The following is an 18878-nucleotide window of genomic DNA, read 5'->3' as shown; positions in this document are numbered from 1 at the left end:
GTGCGGGAGGCCGGGTGAGTCCTCCCGCGTCGCTGCCTCCGATGCAGCCTCCATCCGAGTTTTCTGTGCCGCTGCACCGCTGCTGCCTTAGCGGATTGCGCCATCACTTTCGGGGCCATCAGAAAGCCGTCCCTGAGCAGCTGCCGGAGGAACTGAAACAGGTAACCCTCAATGAGACACTTGAGTCGCGGCAGCACAACATGCTTTAAGCTTTTCCTGTTGTGGGGGTTCAGCATCAGGTGGAGGGGTTCAGGGGATCCCAGGGGAGGTATTAACAATTTCCTAATTTTGCCAGGATTAACTAAGTCTTGAGGATTCTAACTTTGCCTACCTGCTGGTCGACGGAGGACTGGTTTGCTGCTTCTGCCCGGGTGTTGCCTCTGAAGGACCCACATCTCGCCGGACCCACATCTCGCCGGACCCACATCGCGGGTCCCGCTTCACGGCACCCTCCGTGAGCTGGGACCGAGGAGGAGGGGCTGAGTCTTCGTGCATTGCTGCATTGGGCTGTGTGGTTGGAGGAGCAGGGCTGTGAGCGGTATGGTCAGGGACTCCATCTCCCAGGAGCCCCTGACAGCCTGACCCGAAAAACCTGGGCCGCTCTCCCTGCTTGCCACGCCCCCCACCCTCGACCTACCCATCATAACAGGTCCAGCTTTCCGCTGAGCGGGAGCGTCCCGGGAGAAGCCGGGGACAAGGGCGGGACCGTCTGTGGCCGTCCGTGGTCGGACGAGGTTGGGTTGGGTCATCACCCCTGATCTTGCCTATTAATTAACTATTTATATCCCCACCCAATGTTATTGGTATAAATTATGCCTTTACGCTCTGGAAAAGATCGAACTGTTCAGTTGCAGACATCTAAGGGGGTGGTTTATGGCCCCCTGGACGCCTTCATCACTAGGGCAACAGGCATCTTGGAAAAAGAGATAGCTATGGCCGAAAAACGGCTCTCAATTGATTTAGTCAGTTGGAAACGTTCCTCGTTGGGCAAAATTGCTACAATACCTAGCCCAGATGCACCGGTACCGAGTGCTATATTCTTTTTGGTTGCCGCACCGGTGGACGTGCATCGAGAGGTGGACGGGAGGTTTCGTCTCTGATCTCCTCCGATAGTGAGATCAACCCTGGTAATTCACAAGGTAGTGGGGCTGAGGGTAGTGTGCTTCTGGCTAGCCAATCTCAGCCGGACTCTTCCTCGGACGAGGACTCCATGAGAAACCTATCACGTAAGAGGAAGAGATGCAAGGGCCGTCAGAGGGGAGGTGCAACCAAGATTTTAAAAACAAATGGCCTATCTCACCTAACCCCCACTCCCGAAGCGATCCCTACTGCACTCCCTGCCTTGGTTTTTGATGATCCTCCGCACCCCCCAAAGCATCCCTTTGGGCTTTCAGATCCTTGTCCTACGTGCTACAGTAGCGATGATGGCTTGTTGGGTAAAATGGAAGCTTTATTCAAAACTCTTCTACTGCCCGTTCTGGAAAGAACAAGATTGATGACCGCAAAAATGGATGCACTTGAGAATCTTATTAACACCAACACTGGTCTTTTAAAAAAAACTAGTTTATCCACAAAGTGCTATGGCGAATTCCATTCCCCCTAGTAATTCTAAATCACAGGGAGCAGTGGCCGCGGGTAAGTTGTCTTCCATAGTACTCGCTAAGCCAGCATCCATAAGACCTGCTCCAAACAAACCCGATGGGACGAGGGTAGGGGGCCGAATTGCGAATAGCGTAAACTCACCCACATTGGCCAAAACTACACAGGTTTCAAAGAAGGTTAGCTCTAAATCCAATCCGTTGGGCCAGCCAAGTATCCTGAAGCCCGCTGTGGCTACGCAGGCCCAAGTCCTTGTGAGGGGTGATTCTAACTTATCTACACAGCCCAATACAGGTAACGGAGTACTGGGGAGTAGATCCACCAATCTTTCCATTCCCTCTCTAAAGGTAAAAAACCGGGGCCCCCCCAAGCATTGACCTTCCTGTTGAAGCCACCCCATATACGATCGTCCTAACAGGCGTTGCACCCCTTAGGGAGGACCAAACTGAATACTTTGGGGATCTCAAAAACAAAGTTGTATTTTGGTTAAATAAACATCGTCCTCTCCCTCCCTCCTCATCCACAGACATACAGAATGTGCGAAGAGTTGATTGGGTGGGCTACTGTACTAAGGACTAAGAAGGGGATTGTATTATCATATCCTTCAAGGACCCTTGGGTGGTGGACTTCATACGCAGGGAAGCTAGGTTTGACAGATTGGGTGATGTGCAGACTTTGGGTCTTGGGTATTTTTTTCCCCATCGACCTTGTGAGCTCCTCCCCAATTGCATGATCCCAAGAAGATCCATTAGGAGATACCATGCAGATAGAATTCCCTCTACTCCGTATCTTCCCACTTTGTTCAATCGCTTTAAATCCCTTTCTGGCCTAGTGGGTATTGATTGACTTCATCCTGTTGCTGGAAGCAGGAATGATTCCAGCAACTATGTAGGTGGGGCAGAAGTAGTCTGTACTATGGCACCGAGTCCGGGGAGAGGCACCCTGGAGATAGAGAATAGGACAGCCCCAATATTTAATATGGATGCTAATTTGGAGGGGGGGCCTCACCCTTTTAAGTGTGAGAACTTGGGAGTGGCCCACTGTGTTCAGAACGCCACGACATCTTCTAGTGAAGTGGTGTCGTTAAAATTAGCTTCATGGAATATAGCGGGGTTAAAGGGGTGTTTGGGCTCAGAGGATTGGGTAGAGTTCATCGACACCTATGACATCCTATTGTTCCAAGAGAGCTGGGCACCTGGTCCAATCCACAGGGTAGGGTTCCTGAACTTTTTCAAACCAGCAGTGAAGGGACACAGGGGTAGAGCCTCAGGGGGCCTAGTTATCTGGGTTAAACAGTCTACTGGCTATCGGCCAGCGGAAATTGATGTGGATAACCCGGATATGCTGGGAATTAAATTACGTAAGGAAAACGGTCACGATGTTGTAGTTATTAACATCTATGCTCGAGGCCGCCCAGGAGGGCGTAGTCCCATCATATTAAACATACTTGATTCGTACCTCGAGGGGATTGGGAGAAATAAGTTTCTTATTTTAGCGGATGACCTCAACTGCACCTTTGAACCCTTGCTCAGTGCGGGGGAGGACCTGGGGTTGGAGGACGACACCGTGTGGAACATCCCGATGTTGTCCTTGAATATTATTAAAAGGGGTACTGAGGTGGCACTACATTGGGCGGGATTGTGTCTGGACTGGGGTCTGAGAGCCGTCAATGGTCGTACGGACTCTGATAAATACGGCAAACCCACCTTTGACAATGGGGTTAGTTAAAGCAGAATAGACTACATTCTCTTAAAAATTGAATATTGGTCATTTCTGGACGACATGGAAGTCATGGTTCACCCCGAAAGTGATCATAACCCTCTGTCACTCAGCCTAAGACTTCCTGGTGTCCTCGGCAGGCTTACTTATGCTGTATATATAACGGGTGATGGCATTCTGACCAATGACAGAAGAAGGCTTAAATGGACAAGGGTTGTAGAGAACACCTCCCTCCTAGATGGCATAGCAGAGGTAGTAACATCGAGTGAAATTTTGAAAGCATCGCCTGCTGTGGCTGCCCTAGATCGGATCTGTGACCTACACGAACAGTGCTTTTACAAACTTAAGGCCCTCCTAACCCTCCCATTAACACGAGGCAAGGTGAGGGCACAGGGTTGTCAAGAAAAATGGTATAATAAAAATTGCAGGGTCGCGCATAGCGACTTAATCATAGCTGTTAAATCTAGGATCACTAGTGACATAAAAGAGGCACGTCTAAGGTATAAAAAAGTTCAGTGGGAGGCGAAAAAAAGAGTGGGACGAACGTCATTGGCTAGACCTCTTAGAGGCTTGCAGTTACTCCAATCAGGTAAAATTTTGGGAACTAGTGAAGTGGGGTAGAAACCCCGATTCACAAATCCCTGCTAACTATGTGTCTGTGGAAGCATTGGTTGAATTATATTCCAGCCAGTTTTTGGGTCCTGACTTAGAATCTAGTACCGGACAAGCCACGTGGGAAACTTCCCTCCACACTCATAACCAAGTGTTAATGTTTACGCCCCTAGAAACTGAGTCTGCAATCTGCTTGGTCCAGCGTGGGAAAGCGCCAGGGATGGATTCCATCCCGGACGACTTATTTAAAATCAATCTCCAACTCTGGGTCCCTTACATAACATCAATAGCGAATGCTATCTCAAAGGGGGCACGGATCCCAGCTTCCTGGAAGGGGGCGGAAATCCTTCCCATCTTTAAGAAAGGGGACCGTTCGGTCCCGGGCAATTATCGCCCCATAAGCTTAATAGACTCCCTTCAAAAAATCATCGCTAGGATGGTCCTAGCTAGAGTCCAGGGCTGGATGGAGATGGAAAGCATTCTTTCTCCTATGCAGGCCGGCTTCAGATCAGGCACCAGCACCATCGATCAAGTATACAGATTTACTCTGATATACTGGAAGGTGGTGCTGCTGGGCGGCGGATCCATCTATGCCGCCTTTGTAGATCTGAAGTCGGCCTTCGACCTTGTGCCTAGGGCTAAACTGTGGGCTGTCGTAAAAAACCTGGGACTGCCGTCGGAATTGCTTGACCTGGTAGTAAGATTACATGAGGGCAACTTTGCTAGGGTGAGGTGGGGAGGTCAAGGGCAGGTGACGGACTGCTTCCACGTAACCCGAGGCGTCCGCCAGGGGTGTGTATTGGCACCCACGCTCTTTTTGTTGTTTATTGATCAAGCGGTGATGTTTTTTGCCAATACCCCCACTGATGCCCCCTCACTGGGTGGGAGTAAGTACCCCATGCTCATCTTTGCAGATGACACCCTGCTCCTCTCAAAGACCCGCAGTGGCCTGCAAACTGCATTAAATAGATTTGAGGAGTTCTGCTTGGTTAACGACTTGAAAATCAATGTTAGCAAGACCAAATTCATGGTCCTAACTAAAAGTCGCCCAATTAAAAGTTATGTGAGCATGAACGGAGTAAGTCTAGAACAAGTAGAGGTCATGACCTATCTAGGAGTAACCTTGGACCACCGCCTCAGCTGGAAACCACAGGTTGACACACTTTACCTAAGATTTGCACGTCTTACTGGCTGTCTTCTGCAGGAGCAAAAAAGGTCCCTAACCAAACGGGTTAAACCCGCCCTCAGGATTTATGAAGCTAAGATCAGCCCCGCAATTTTGTACGGGGCCGATCTCTGGGGGTTCATGTACCTATCATCTCTGCTTAAGGCTCAAAATACATTTTTGCGAAAGTTGGTTGGACTTCCCCAACCCACTCCGACAAAACCACTTTGTTTGGATATGGGTTGTGCACCAATCAACGAGATGGCCCGATATCGGTTAGTAGCCCTGTGGAGACGCATTTGGACATCACCAGACTTAAGCCTCTTTGCTAGGGAATTAAAGGAAGTGAGATCGTCTTGGGGGTCCGATAACATACCCTGGTTGCGTGAAGTCAAAACAATTTTAGAAGACATGGGCTGTAATCAGCTGTGGGTCTCTCCGCAGCTTACTACCTTTCCCTCTAAGCAAGACTACAAAGCATTATACTGGGCCTGTGTTCGACAGGAGTCTGTTACTAGTTCAGTTGCCACCAGTTTAACTGGTAGATTCCTGTCCCACAAATTAGACCCTTCCCTTGAGAACTATTGGGACCTTATAACCAAGACATTAGACAAAAAACTGTATCATCAGTTTCGAGTCGGGTCTTTGCCTTTAAGGTCTCTCACTAAGAAATGGTCCGCCCTTTCTAATGACCGTTGTTCTTGGTGTATCGACCATAAGGAGAGTGTGGGTCATTTTCTATTTGCATGCCCTGCCTATTATGCACCAAGAAACAAATGGATTAGGCCCCTCTGCCTCCTTCTCAAAGTACGAGGGAGTGCTGAGGCGTTGTGGGCGCTACGTACCACCACCTCTGAGGCGGTGGTTGTAGGTGTTGCCAAATTCCTGGGGTGGGCATGGGTTATTAGAGCAAAACAGCTATAGGCATCTTGATTTTTTTTACATTTTTTAATTCTTTAACGGGTTTTTGTATATGTGGTCTTTATTACATTGTCTAATTCATTCTTAATGATGATTTGTACTATGTAATTATGATGTTCTTAAACTCAGAACTGTATTTTATTTTATTCTTTTAGTTGTCTTTTATGATATCAAAATCGAAATAAAGACTTTAAAACCTGAACCTGAAAACTAAGTCTTGAACCTGTCATTACTCCAGAAACTCTGCCACAGCCAGCTAGCCCCGCTGTTGGCCTCCTAAGCGGCCGCCATCTTGCCTCGGATTTAGGTTGCTTCTTTTTTGTAAGTGTGTGATTTAGGTTGCTTCTTTTTTGTAAGTGTGTGTTGCTCTGCCTATCGCTGTGTGTATCTGCCTATCCTGTGTTTGTCCCTATGTCTCTCCCTGAAGCATGGACAAATTACTTACACTGCTCACTTTTCCACAAGATAAGTTTTTCTTTTTGCTTAAGCACTCTGTGAGACTGCATGTGTTTTCCAGTTATCTCTGTATAGTGCTTATTGTCTTCTCTCTACACTGCTCGCTCTTGCCCATGTACTTGTCCCCAGGTATCTTCATGATGTGCTTACCCTGATGTGCTCCCCAGTCTGTGATGCTTTCTCAGCCGTGTTGACCTACACCCTCCCAGCCCCAAATGCTCTCTCGTTTGAGTTTCTCTCCTGTCCTCCATGTTGATGGCCCTTCGTGCTCGCTTGCTCCCCTTGTGCCCTCTGTTTTGCTTTCAGCCCCCCGTGTTGCTTTAGCCCCCACCGGCCCCAGTGTTGTTTCCTCCCACCTGTGTTTAAAATAATATCGCTGGTGCTTAGCCTTTTCTTTTTATTTGCCAACCTGAGCTGTATCAGCAAATAAACAAAGAAAAGCAGCCTTTTCATTTGGTAGGCTGGCATGTGGGGTGTGTGCACCTTCAAAATGACAATATATTTTGTTATTATTTAGCCATGGTCCACCGCGTCAGGGATGCTGCACATCAAATAAAAACCATGTCAATAGCCAATGGGTTGCGAATGAGAGATCTATTGGCTTTGCCACTACTTGTTACTTATGAAGTATGGTACTTACAAAGGATGTCAGGCAGGTTCCAAAAATCATTCACCTACTTCTGGTTAATCAACAGGCTTTCAAAACTCTAAAGCATGAATGCAGATCCAGGGGATATTGTATGCAATCTTGTATACATCGCAATTAAAGGGTTTCGTATATATTTCACATCATTTGTGTCTTTAATGGTTTATGCGGTTTCACTTAATATTTTCCTTCCGGAGAGTGGTTTGAACAGAAAATGTCTTGCAAACGTTATGAGACTGGATGCGGGCGACAGCGCCATTCTCTTCAGTACCATAGAAACTAGCTAAAATACACTTTGCATGTGTGACTTTTGTATGTAGGGCATAAGCCATGCAAGTCTTTCCATCAGGTGACATATTTCTCAAGATACGTGCAATTTTCACAAAAAGTATGCCTAGAGAAACTTTTGCACAGACCTATTTAAAACAGCTTTCAACTGTTTGCACCACACAAAGAGAGTGGTTGAAGAACGCTAGGGAAAAACTTCCTTCAAGGACCATTGACACAGAAAGCTTTGTTGTGTTATCGCTTTGTTGTGTTATCAGCTCTACTGAAAACCGAAAGAGGACCTCCAGGGGTGAACTCATGTGACAGGGGTCTACAAAATGAAGTCTCTATCAAATACTTGGTACTATCGCCTCACAATTTGTGGGTGAGCTAAATTAGAGGACTGGTGCATATGAATCATATGAATCTAGGCATGCCAGTGTCAATGTTCATGTCAGTCCAATTAGGTGGGGGGTTTTGTAGTAGGGGGGAGGATTTGTCAAACTGAAGACTGACAGGCTTGACCATTGTATTCAATTCATTTGGGAGATGAAAGAAGTCTGGATGGAAACCGAATGTCCAGGTGCTCTGCTTTCTCGGAGATGACTTGGGGTGACGTCACGGGCAGAGGACACATGCAGTTTTGGTCACGAGTACATGAGGTATCTGGATTTGTCCACTTAAAATAAAACCAATCAGCGACACCAAGCATGCAGAAAATAAGGTAGAATTGGAGAAGACATTTAACACTCATTAAGAAAATATTGCTTAATCTCCATGATTATGTCTATGGGACAGTAGCGAGTGGCCAGGAAGTATATCATTGACCAAAATAACTTTTCTAGCCTGTTCACAGGAAGTAAATTCACCATCAGCAGTAACAATGAATGCACCTATACATATCTAAGTATCAATGCCCTTGGCTGAGGGTGTTGCTTACTCTTAACTACTCATCACAATTATGGGCTCAAGCCAAATAAGAAAAGCTGAATTAAAGAGGCATTTAACAGCTGTTTGTGCCTGGCAACATGTCGGCAATAAGCAATGCTCCACCAAGAATCCAGTTATATATGCTCGTATTAGCCACTGCTTTCACGCTCATGCTCTGCACTGCCTTCAAATGAAGAATTCAGGCAAATAACAAAAGTGAATGCCACACTGGCAGTGGTCTGATTGGCCCCACCATTCACAGCATTGTACAGAGGCTGATAATCTTTCTCAGGGATGGAGGCATGGACAGCTGCACCTCAGAAACCAGTTCCAATACAACATGTAGACCCAACAAGGCTTTTCTGCAGGCCACTGATGAATCCTGTCGGTTCTGGAACAAATAATCTGCTCACTTGGGCAAGGGATGGCACTGCAAAGACAGGAAGTGCACTAAGAATCTGGCAAAGTCATTAAAGATCATAGGAGAGCGTCGGAGACAGAATACTAAACTCTTAGATGTCCGCGTTAATCAGCAGTTTGAAGCAATGAAAAGCTAGGCCAGAGTAAGATGGGGGCTTCCGATGAAGCAGCCCGAGAGCAGTAGGGTTCGAAAAGGCAGTGCCGGAAGGAGAGTACAACAATTTTTGTGAAATGGGTGAAACGCAATGGGGACGAAAAATTATCAGGTAAGTTGCTGCGTAGAAAGGGCACAGAAGAAGCTTGTGTAGGACCAGCCCTGGAAGTGCCACGAAAAGCACTCATTTCCACATTACTTAATTACAAAGATGGAGATACTTTGCAGTGTAGTTATAGACAGCTGGATGTGATGCAGAATGAGAGTAGGACACCATACATACTGCAATGCTACAAGCTTAACGTACCAAAGGCAAGAAGTACTTATGAAAAAAAGACTGATAGAACTGCACTTGAGCTTCAGGCAATGCCAAACCTAAACTGAGGTCAATTACATAAAGTGGCGCGGGTCACCTGCGGGTGGCTTCAAAATAGAAGTGGTGATGTGGGGTGCAATAAAGTCCCACTAACAAAGACAGGCAACAAATGTACTAATAGCCGGGGGGGGGGGGATGGAGCTGGTTGTGGGGTACATCATGTTCTCATACAGTTGCAGGAAACTCTCTCCAGTCATAATATTGTTTCCTCTAGACTTCAGTCTTCAAGCTTTACAGTACAACATTAGAATGCAGGGCAATATTCAGCTGGGAGAAAAAGTACCATTCCGCGTCAAATACAATTCTCCTGGACTCTCGAGAGTACCCGCTGGCAACCCGGAACCATATTCAACATAAGCTGCGCCCAAGGGCTCGACGGGTTTTGCAACACATTTCAGCAATGGACATGCAAAGTGAGAGGAGACACGGAAATATGTATGGGAGTTAAGATACTAATTGTTCAAAAAGACTTCCTGTAACATGCTGATAGTGCCGGATGGAATGTAATCACAGAAAGATGAATAGGGGAAGTCAAACAGCTGGGGGAGGTTTGTGATATTTAAGCAGCTAAAGTTTGCACAATGGAGGTGGGTGGGTAGGAAGAGATTTTTGCGAGTTATTCCTCTTTATTTAACATGTCAGTGAGAGAGGGAAGTGTTACAACAAACTTCAAAGCTGGACAGGGTGGTTAGAGGATGAAACAATTATGTTGGCCCAGCATGGTTAAACGGGATGCATGTGAGATGCTACGAAGCCAAGCAGTCAGTACTGGGCTGGTGGAAGCAGACCTCATATAAGACAGAGCAGCTAAATATGAAACACATGGGATGATATTAGCTGGATGAATAATTGCATTAAAGACATAGGGCGGGTATTGCCGGATGTGCTACCCCAAACTGTGCACTACTGCTAGAGTCTCATCTAATGAAGGAGGAACATATGACAATAGACAGAAGGTGGAGAAGGTAGGGTAGTGTCTCACTGTACTTACCCTATACTTGATGTTTGTAACCTAGGCAGCTAGTGCAGACCCCTGTGACTATGGAAATGTCTGGAGGAGCTTGGTAAGGCATGATAACTAGTACTGAGGGGTGAGGAAATCTGATAATGTGCCCCATTCGAACACAAAAACATTTTCAAAATAGTAAAGGAAAACCTGCGCGGTACAGAGATCACAGAAACATCTTTGGAGGGAAATAACTGCATGCTGGATTGCTCAAAGTTGCAAGCAGGAAGGCTCTTCTGGCAGCAAGATGGCTGTAACACCCAGTAATGACAGGGGTACGCCTTTGTTCTCATGTACAACATGTCCACACAAGGCAAGACTACCTGATCCCTGGGAGTAAATTTTCATTATTTTGGGAAGTTGAACTCTTTTAAAGCTTACCACTAATGAGTAAGCTTGGATATGGATTGAGGAATCCCAACAAGGAGAGTCTGGTGCAATTGCTTAGAGGTTCCATTATATCAGACAATAGCGAAATAATTTGTAGTTATTAGAGGGATAATGAAGTTACAGTAATAGATGAAAGTTCTGTGGAAGTAATTTCATGTAGAAGTCAGATGTGTTCATTCCTATTACTAGTGAAGAAGAGGACACTAATATCTACAGTAAAAAGGGATTATTATTGCCTCAAGACTATCAGGACCTCTAGGGGAAGCACCACGCTTCCAGAGCCAGACTAAGGGGATTACGATGTCGGACGGAATCATTCCACCCGACACAGTCTCAAAAATCAGGACCGACTGACTTTCGGTTGACAGTTCCGCCCGACTGATTATGATGCAAGTCCCATTATTCTCTATGGGAGTATGTGTTCTGCCCGACAACCGACCGTAACACTTCACCTTGGTATACTGGAATACTTAGTTTACTGGTATACTGATACCAAGGTAAAACCCTTGGCCAGAGTATTACCATGTGTAAAATGACAAAATAATAAAGTAGTACTATCTGAAAATGTGCTACATGATGTTGCCTTTTCTTGACGCATAATTTATTGTACTCTGCCACATAATTTGGTGCTCCCCTGCTACATAATTCCAGTGACCCAGTCAATGAGCATAGTCGTTTATTTAACCCCTTTGGTGCTAAGGATATTCCAGATATTTAATGTAATTTCCATTGAAATGAATGGGCACTGCATGACGAGCTGACCTTGTCATTAGCATGGAAGTGGTTAAAAGTCTTCTAATGACGCATAGTTTGTTCTACCCTTCCACTTAATTTGGTGCTCCCCTGCTACATAATTCCAGTGGTCCTGTCTGTCAATAATGAGCATAGTAGTTTATTTCAAAGTCTTCTAAAGTATGTTGAAGCTAAATATATTTTTTATGACCTGTACAAGTTAGTTGTCAAGCTGGCACAGAAAGGAAATAGGCTTCGGCTGCCCAATGTGTGGCATATCTTGTAAAAAACACATTTCTACCTTGGCAGAGGCCCCAATTGCCAAAGACAATCACATGGGAATCAGGCTGTTGCACTAGTTCGCCCCACGGGTCAGAGGGATGAGGCTGCCCCCACGATCCCACGCCTCCAAAGATGACGTCACCGTTGCAGTTCCACCAAGTGCATCATCCAGCACCAGATCACTGTGTTTCTTGAATGAGATAGACCGGGTATTAGGATGTTTTTGCCATGGAGGACTCTTTTGGTCAAGAACTGCCCGACAAATTCTTCCCGACGTAGTAATCGCTCAGTAAACATTCACCTGTGCCTACTCTTTACCTATGACTGTCTCAGAGAAGGCACTGTGGGTCCCCTAGAAACTTGGAAAAGGCATTGTAAATGGTGGGGCGATTAACTAGAGCCCATAGGTGGAATCACAGGACACACAATCAAATGGCATTGCATTTCGATTTGCCGTGACATTTAAGTTGTTCACTTTTTTTTTGTTAAGTTTTGCGTCTCTGCCCCCCTCCTACTTCCTTCAATATGGCATCTCTGCCCCCCTCCTCTGCACACACAACAACCTTGAGAAGCCTCTTTCTGTTCGCTTTCACTACCCTGAAGCCAAGAGTCAAGTGCCTAAAGGGTGTACTTGGCTCAGTTTGCATAGCTTTAGCAGAATAACATGCCCCAGGACATCAGTGACAAAGGATCACAGCCACCACAATTGCAGCCCACTCTGCCATGGACCGCTCTACCATCCTCCTGGAAAGGGATCTGACAAAGCTTAAGTCATTGTTGGGAAAAGGTGGCCCCCCTGCATGGTTTTGAGAATGTGCACCCTAGTCCTGAGTTACTCAACTGCAAGTAGACTGTGTATTTTTGATTTTTAGTGCCCAGAGTGCACAACAATCATGTGTACATGCTGAGGGTTTGCAAGTGTAAGGGTACTGAAGACCCAGGTGGAGTACTACAAGATTGTCTTACTTTTTATATGGGACAACAGTTCATGTGCCAATGCATACACACTTAGCGGAGGTGGCAGCAAACCATATTAGAATCTTGGCGCCTGGTAGTAAGCGAGAATCCTACTGGTTTCACCCTTCTCATACAACCCTTCACGGTCATCCTGAGTGCGTGGTATGTGTGCAAAGAGTATCGGTTGACTAGTATTATGGCTCTGCATAGCATGTGAGCCTATGGTGATGGAACCAGTACGTTTCATTTTGGATTTTTATTGGTAAACGAACAGACAAGAAGGAGGCAGGGTAACTGCCTCCAGGATGAGTGGAATATATTACATTTCCAGCTATTGGTAAACTAATAAATAGTTCCAAGGTGTGCAACTGATTATCGACACAAAAGTGCTGCACAAAATCATCAGAAAAATGCTTTTTAGTGATTGATCTCCTTATTCCAGCAATCATTGTTAACATGATTCAAAAAGAGCTTGTATCGTTATCAACATTATATTGATCTACTGCAGAGTTCAACTTTTGACAATTGAAACATTCCCCAGTGCATTTTGGACACACCAGTCCTTCATCAGAAGGTCCACTGAATAATTCATTTTACAAGTTGCTCTTAGCAGGATTCAACAAAAACGAAGAGATGCCCACTCCAGCAGCATACATATATTCAATTCATCAACCTGAGCTTAGAGAGCAACTCAAAATTCACTAAATGAATTATTCACTGTACTCTCTATGAAGGGCTGATGTGTCTGAAAGGCACAAAAGGAAAAAAAGGAAACAAGGTAGTAATGAGTAACAAAGAGAAGAGGCCGAGGACCCCAAGAAAGAATGAATGCCATTTGGGAAAAGAATGCAGCAGGCCAAAATGACTGATGATGAATGCTCTGTTTTAGAAGAGATAATTTCTTTTTGGCCTCCTGCTGATTTAAACAGCAGCACTATACACGTTGTTTATGGGAGGTTAAAGTTACAAAAGATATGTAATCAACAACAAAAGAAGAATGTGGTTTAAAGCGTACACACTGGTACACCGCAGTTTGAGCACACACCGTAGATGATGTGTGTAGGCGATATTGTGGCTTTAGCCACACTTGTAGAGCTACAAGAAGATGGTCCCATATTTGAAGTGGAGTATGACCATTTTAGAAGCAGCCATTTTAAACCTGAACAACAATGTAATCCCATGTTTTAACATTGACACTTTTCATGGTCTAGTAATTAAGTGTCTAGTTATTGCACAAAAAAACGTAGGACCAATATACCAACAACCTAACACGAGGACAAAAATAGCCGTGAAGAATCTCTTAGATGACCATAACTATGTTCTAAAGGAATGGGACAAAGGCGGAAATATAATTCTATGGGATGTCAATAAATATCCGAAAGAAGCACAGAGTCAATTGAACACATCAGGTTGCTATTTATTATTGTCACACTATAACCCATATTCCATGGATTGTGAGAAGCTAGCCTGTCAGAGAAGGAAAGGAGCAGGTCTTACCTATTGGATGTACCTGTTTGGAAAAGAAAATTATTTTCTTTAGTCCCCTCACTCACCAGTGGTTGCCCTTAGGTGACATGCTTCATCATTGGGGCTTCCCAAGCATCTACTGCATGGGGCGTGCTGCGACTTGCGAAGGATACGTAGGAGCACTTTTTGTGAGCTATGTGTGGTGTAGTGTATAGTGGAGTGGTGTTTTGAGTGCGAGTTAAAAATACCTAACTAGTAAGCCTACACATTTATTCTTGCTTCTAGTTGGAATAGTAAAAGGGGGTTAGATGTAGGAATTGGATCCTTAATGTGGTCTAAAACCTAACTATCTCGTCGACATGTTTCAAGGTGTCCCCTACACCTTTTCTTCAGGACAACATGAGGACCAGCCTCATGTTTACCACTCCGATTCTGAACCTGTAATATGGTTTTTCAATTAAATGCAAAGACACACCTATTGGGTGTATCTAACATGTATACATGCTGTTGCCGATTAATCCGTAGTATCTGTGTTTGGGATGAAATAAGAACATTAGTACCTGGTGCCTGCCCACAGGGGCAGGCCAAAATCCCATTTTTGATAGTTGTTCCTCATGGACTGTGCCTAGAAAGTGAAGTATAACATTTAGTGCTTATAAAGGTGTTCCTAAAAAAGAGAGTGAGAAGGTGGGTGGTTCTCCATTCTCATCCGTGCATAGTATATCTGTATCGAGGGTTTAAAATATAGGAATATATATATTTATATATCACTATTTACACTTATATTTACACTTTGAGTACACTCGTTCTGAAAACACACATACAAACAGACAAAACATGACATGCAACATATAATTTCGTCCCAAAAAGATGGGTATTGCACCAATTAATGGACGTACTTAGTTATGAGCAGTAATATGCCCCATGGTCCGCCTGCGGGCAGGCACCAGGTACTAATGTTCTTATTTCTTCCCAAACACAGATACTACGAATTCATCGGCAACCGTATGTATACATGTTAGATACACACAATAGGTGTGTCTTCGCATTTAATTGAAAAACCATATTACAGGTTCAGAATCGGAGTGGCAAACATGAGGCTGGTCCTCAAGTTGTCCTGAAGAAAAAGTGTAGGGGACACCTTGAAACATGTTGACGAAATAGGTAGGTTTTAGGCCACATTTAGGATCAATTCCTACATCTAACCCCCTTTTACTATACCAACTAGAAGCAAGAATAAATGTGTAGGCTTACTAGTTAGGTATTTTTAACTCACACTCAAAACACCACTCCACTATACACCACACCACACATAGCTCACAAAAAGTGCTCCTACGTATCCTTCGCAAGTCGCAGCACGCCCCATGCAGTAGATGCTTGGGAAGCCCCAATGATGAAGCACGTCACCTAAGGGCAACCTCTGGTGAGTGAGGGGACTAAAGAAAATAATTTTCTTTTCCAAACAGGTACATCCAATAGGTAAGACCTGCTCCTTTCCTTCTCTGACAGGCTAGCTTCTCACAATCCATGGAATATGGGTTATAGTGTGATACTTTAGAATCAAGAGGCCGAACCTAGCCTTAGCCTCTTTCTCCCTCCTTTTTGGTAACTGCTATTTATTAGTCTCACAAGAAATATATATACAAGCCATAATAAAGTACTGTGATTTACTAGCTGACTGGAAAGAGCAGGGTCTCCTCAGCAATGAGTAGTATAATCTTTTATATATTAACAAACCAGTGACTCCCTGCTTTTTCCTGCTACCTAAAATATATCTGAATCCACAAGGGCCAACCGTGTCCTCTAACAGAAGCTTTTTAGAGAACACTTCTGTCTACCTAAATAATTAATTTTTTTCCTACATTATGTAATTAGTGTACCACCCTACAGTAGAGATAGAAACACCATTTTTTACTTACAAATCTTTTTTATTGAAGATATTCTGACAACACAAAACGCCACCAACCCTGGGTACACAACAGACTTTTGACAACAGCTGCGGCAAGTGAAGCACTTTCTAAAGAAAATGGTTTTTCAGCACCAGGCCCATAGGAGTGCTGAATTTTCACAATCTTCTTGCTATATTTTACCACAGAGGCATTGGTCCTCTGATGGACCTTTCTTCATTGAAGTAAGGGGTGGAATCTAGGATAACCTGCTGCTAGTCTACCAAATGAAGACCATTAACGGGTAGCCAACCCCCAAGCACAGTTTCAATGAAAGAACATTAAATCTCAAATAAATGATTTACAACTGATCTTTGAAATAATGGAATTATTGCATTAGAGATTCAAAATTAATACAAGTAACATTTTTAGCAATTCTTTCATGCAGACTAATGCATGCAGCAAAAATCTAAACATTTAGTCAATCAAATCAAAGAATGCAAAGGATGGTTTCCAAGATAAAGGATGGGTCAATTAGAAATGTCTCGAAGGGACACAATGTTCAAGTTAGTCTACTAGAAGAAAGTCCATAAATATAGGCAAAGGGAATGGAGCATTTAATCAGTAAGTTCAAGTCTGAATTCTCACCATTCAGCTCAAAATAGTCCAGCAGTTAAACCCATTTGCATAAGGCAATAGCAAAAACTAGATAGTTCAGCAGGCAGGATCGAGTCAATGAAGTGAGGGAATGATGCCAACGACAACAGTTCTCAAGAGCATCACCAAAGAGTCCTTCGAAAACCAAAAATGATATGGAGAGAGAGCAGGAAGAAGCAGGGAGCCCACTCCTCGTAAATTCAAAAGTCTTTATAGTGCATATTTGTCATCATGACATTGTGGTCAGACCACTGTAGAGTGATCCCATGTGCTCAATCTTCCACATTGCAGGTACACATTGATACTCAAGGAGATTTTCCCACATGAATCATGAGAAGAACAGTACAATGCATCCTCACAGGTTTGTTGACAAAAAGCTTTAACATCGTTGCCTCTCCATGGACACGGTCAAAAGGTTAATTAGTTTCTCATGAAATCCACACAAAAGAGAATAAAGAAAGTGTGTCTGGTTTGTCCTTTAAGGAATATGGCATGAGTGAAACAAATAAGCAATTTTTGAAAATGTGTCAAAGTTCAGTGCATCAGGCCATGGAAAAGGACACAGCCTAGAGAGAAAGTTAACTCAAACATCTCTTAAACTCATACTTCATTTAGTGTAAAATTCCTAGTTTCTGTTAAAAAGCATTATAAAAGTACTCAAATAGATCTTATATAAGCATTCTGTAATATTTGTCAGTGATTAATACACAAGATTCGCAAGTGTGATTACGGCCTACTACTGCACTCTCAAAGTAGTAACATGTAAAATAATTTGTTAAAGCATTTGATCAAACTCGTTTTCATAAATCTAGAATCTATATAATATCAGGCATCTATACTAAAAATGTCATAGCTCTAACATGTAACATAAGAGTTTTGAACAGATATATGTTAAGAAATCAGTTCTGAAAGAAATGCTACGTTTTCTTGTTTCATTTTCACTACATCTTTGTTAGAAATAGAAGTATTCCGTTATAAATTTAATCTCAAAATCACTATATTTATTGACTCTACCATTCTCTAACTTACCAAGCATACTTCAACGACGCTGGATGGTTCGACTAAACTCGTTCTCAGTATTATGTTACTAGGTATGCAAAGTTTTCCTTTATGCTGCCAGTCTAAAGCTAAAGTAGCCATTCTTCCTAATATATTATGCTCTATTTCGGGTAAATTCCAAAGACTTAATTTAGGCGCTTTAGTATTTTTAACTATTGTATGATTTAGTCTACTTTCTTCTAAATTTATCAATTTAATTTCAGCTCTACCTAGTTTACATATTAGGGTATTTCTATATGCAAAAGCCATATCCAAGGATTGTGTCAATCTAAACAAACAACCCATATTTTTAGCTTGTGAAACTTCAAGATACAGATTTAAGCTTTTTTAGTATAGTGAGTTCAGAAAGGGTCAGATCTTTGTTTGGGTAATAGTAAAGTAATTGATCAGTACCATAGTACAAACTAATCAACACACTACACGAAACTTCATATGTTAAGGGTAAACTGTGGTAAGTCACACCTTCAGCAATCAATGCAGGTAATTGCAAAAATACGTAGCAATCACTTGCATCCACTGTATCTATAGATTAATACAACTAACTAGTATACACATATAATGAATTATTAGCTTTTCTGAATTTGAAATGTAAAGTGTCAACATTCAAAACATTTGAACCAGTGTAATTAGTTTCGACAGTTGTTACTGTAGTTGTAAGCTGAGAATTTAAATTAGGTACAAAATGTGGCAAAATTAAAATAATAAGCAATGCAAATCATATAAAAGTAATACAAATAAAGATTCCAACATACACGTTTGCATCTAGGAGAGATACCAGTGTTAGGCTTCATGGCTTTTCACGACCTAGACTGTTTAACTTAGAAAATAAGAAAAAATAGCAAATGGCAGCTCGCGTAGTTTGAGCAATTGCAGCGATGTTCGGCACAAAAATACCAAGATACAGTTCAGTGATTGTATTCAGAATTGAAAATACGCAAATCAGTTTAGTTAATGAACAAGTTACTTACCTTCGGTAACGATATATCTGTGAGAGACATATGGATTCTTTACCTTAGAATTACCCCCAGGCGTGAAACTGGATCTGGAGAATTTTTCTTCAGCAGTACCCCTGCTCGTCGGTAAGTGGCGTCTGTCGACTCCACGTTCGTGTTTGGCGTCATGATCGCCGGAATGACGTCGCAGTATCTACTTAGTTGCCGCCCCTGCGTACTGGCGT

General features: G+C 43.4%; 1 protein-coding gene across 4 annotated transcripts in view; it reads right to left on the bottom strand.

Moving 5' to 3' along the window:
- The window catches only part of PCSK5 (proprotein convertase subtilisin/kexin type 5), a 1700773-nt gene that overhangs the window by 771596 nt on the left and 910299 nt on the right, over positions 1-18878 (bottom strand). The window lies entirely within an intron of this gene.

This window comes from Lissotriton helveticus, chromosome 2_1 (assembly GCF_964261635.1).
Source record: "Lissotriton helveticus chromosome 2_1, aLisHel1.1, whole genome shotgun sequence".
Classification (NCBI taxonomy): domain Eukaryota; kingdom Metazoa; phylum Chordata; class Amphibia; order Caudata; family Salamandridae; genus Lissotriton; species Lissotriton helveticus.
This window is presented reverse-complemented; position numbering and strand designations above follow the sequence as displayed.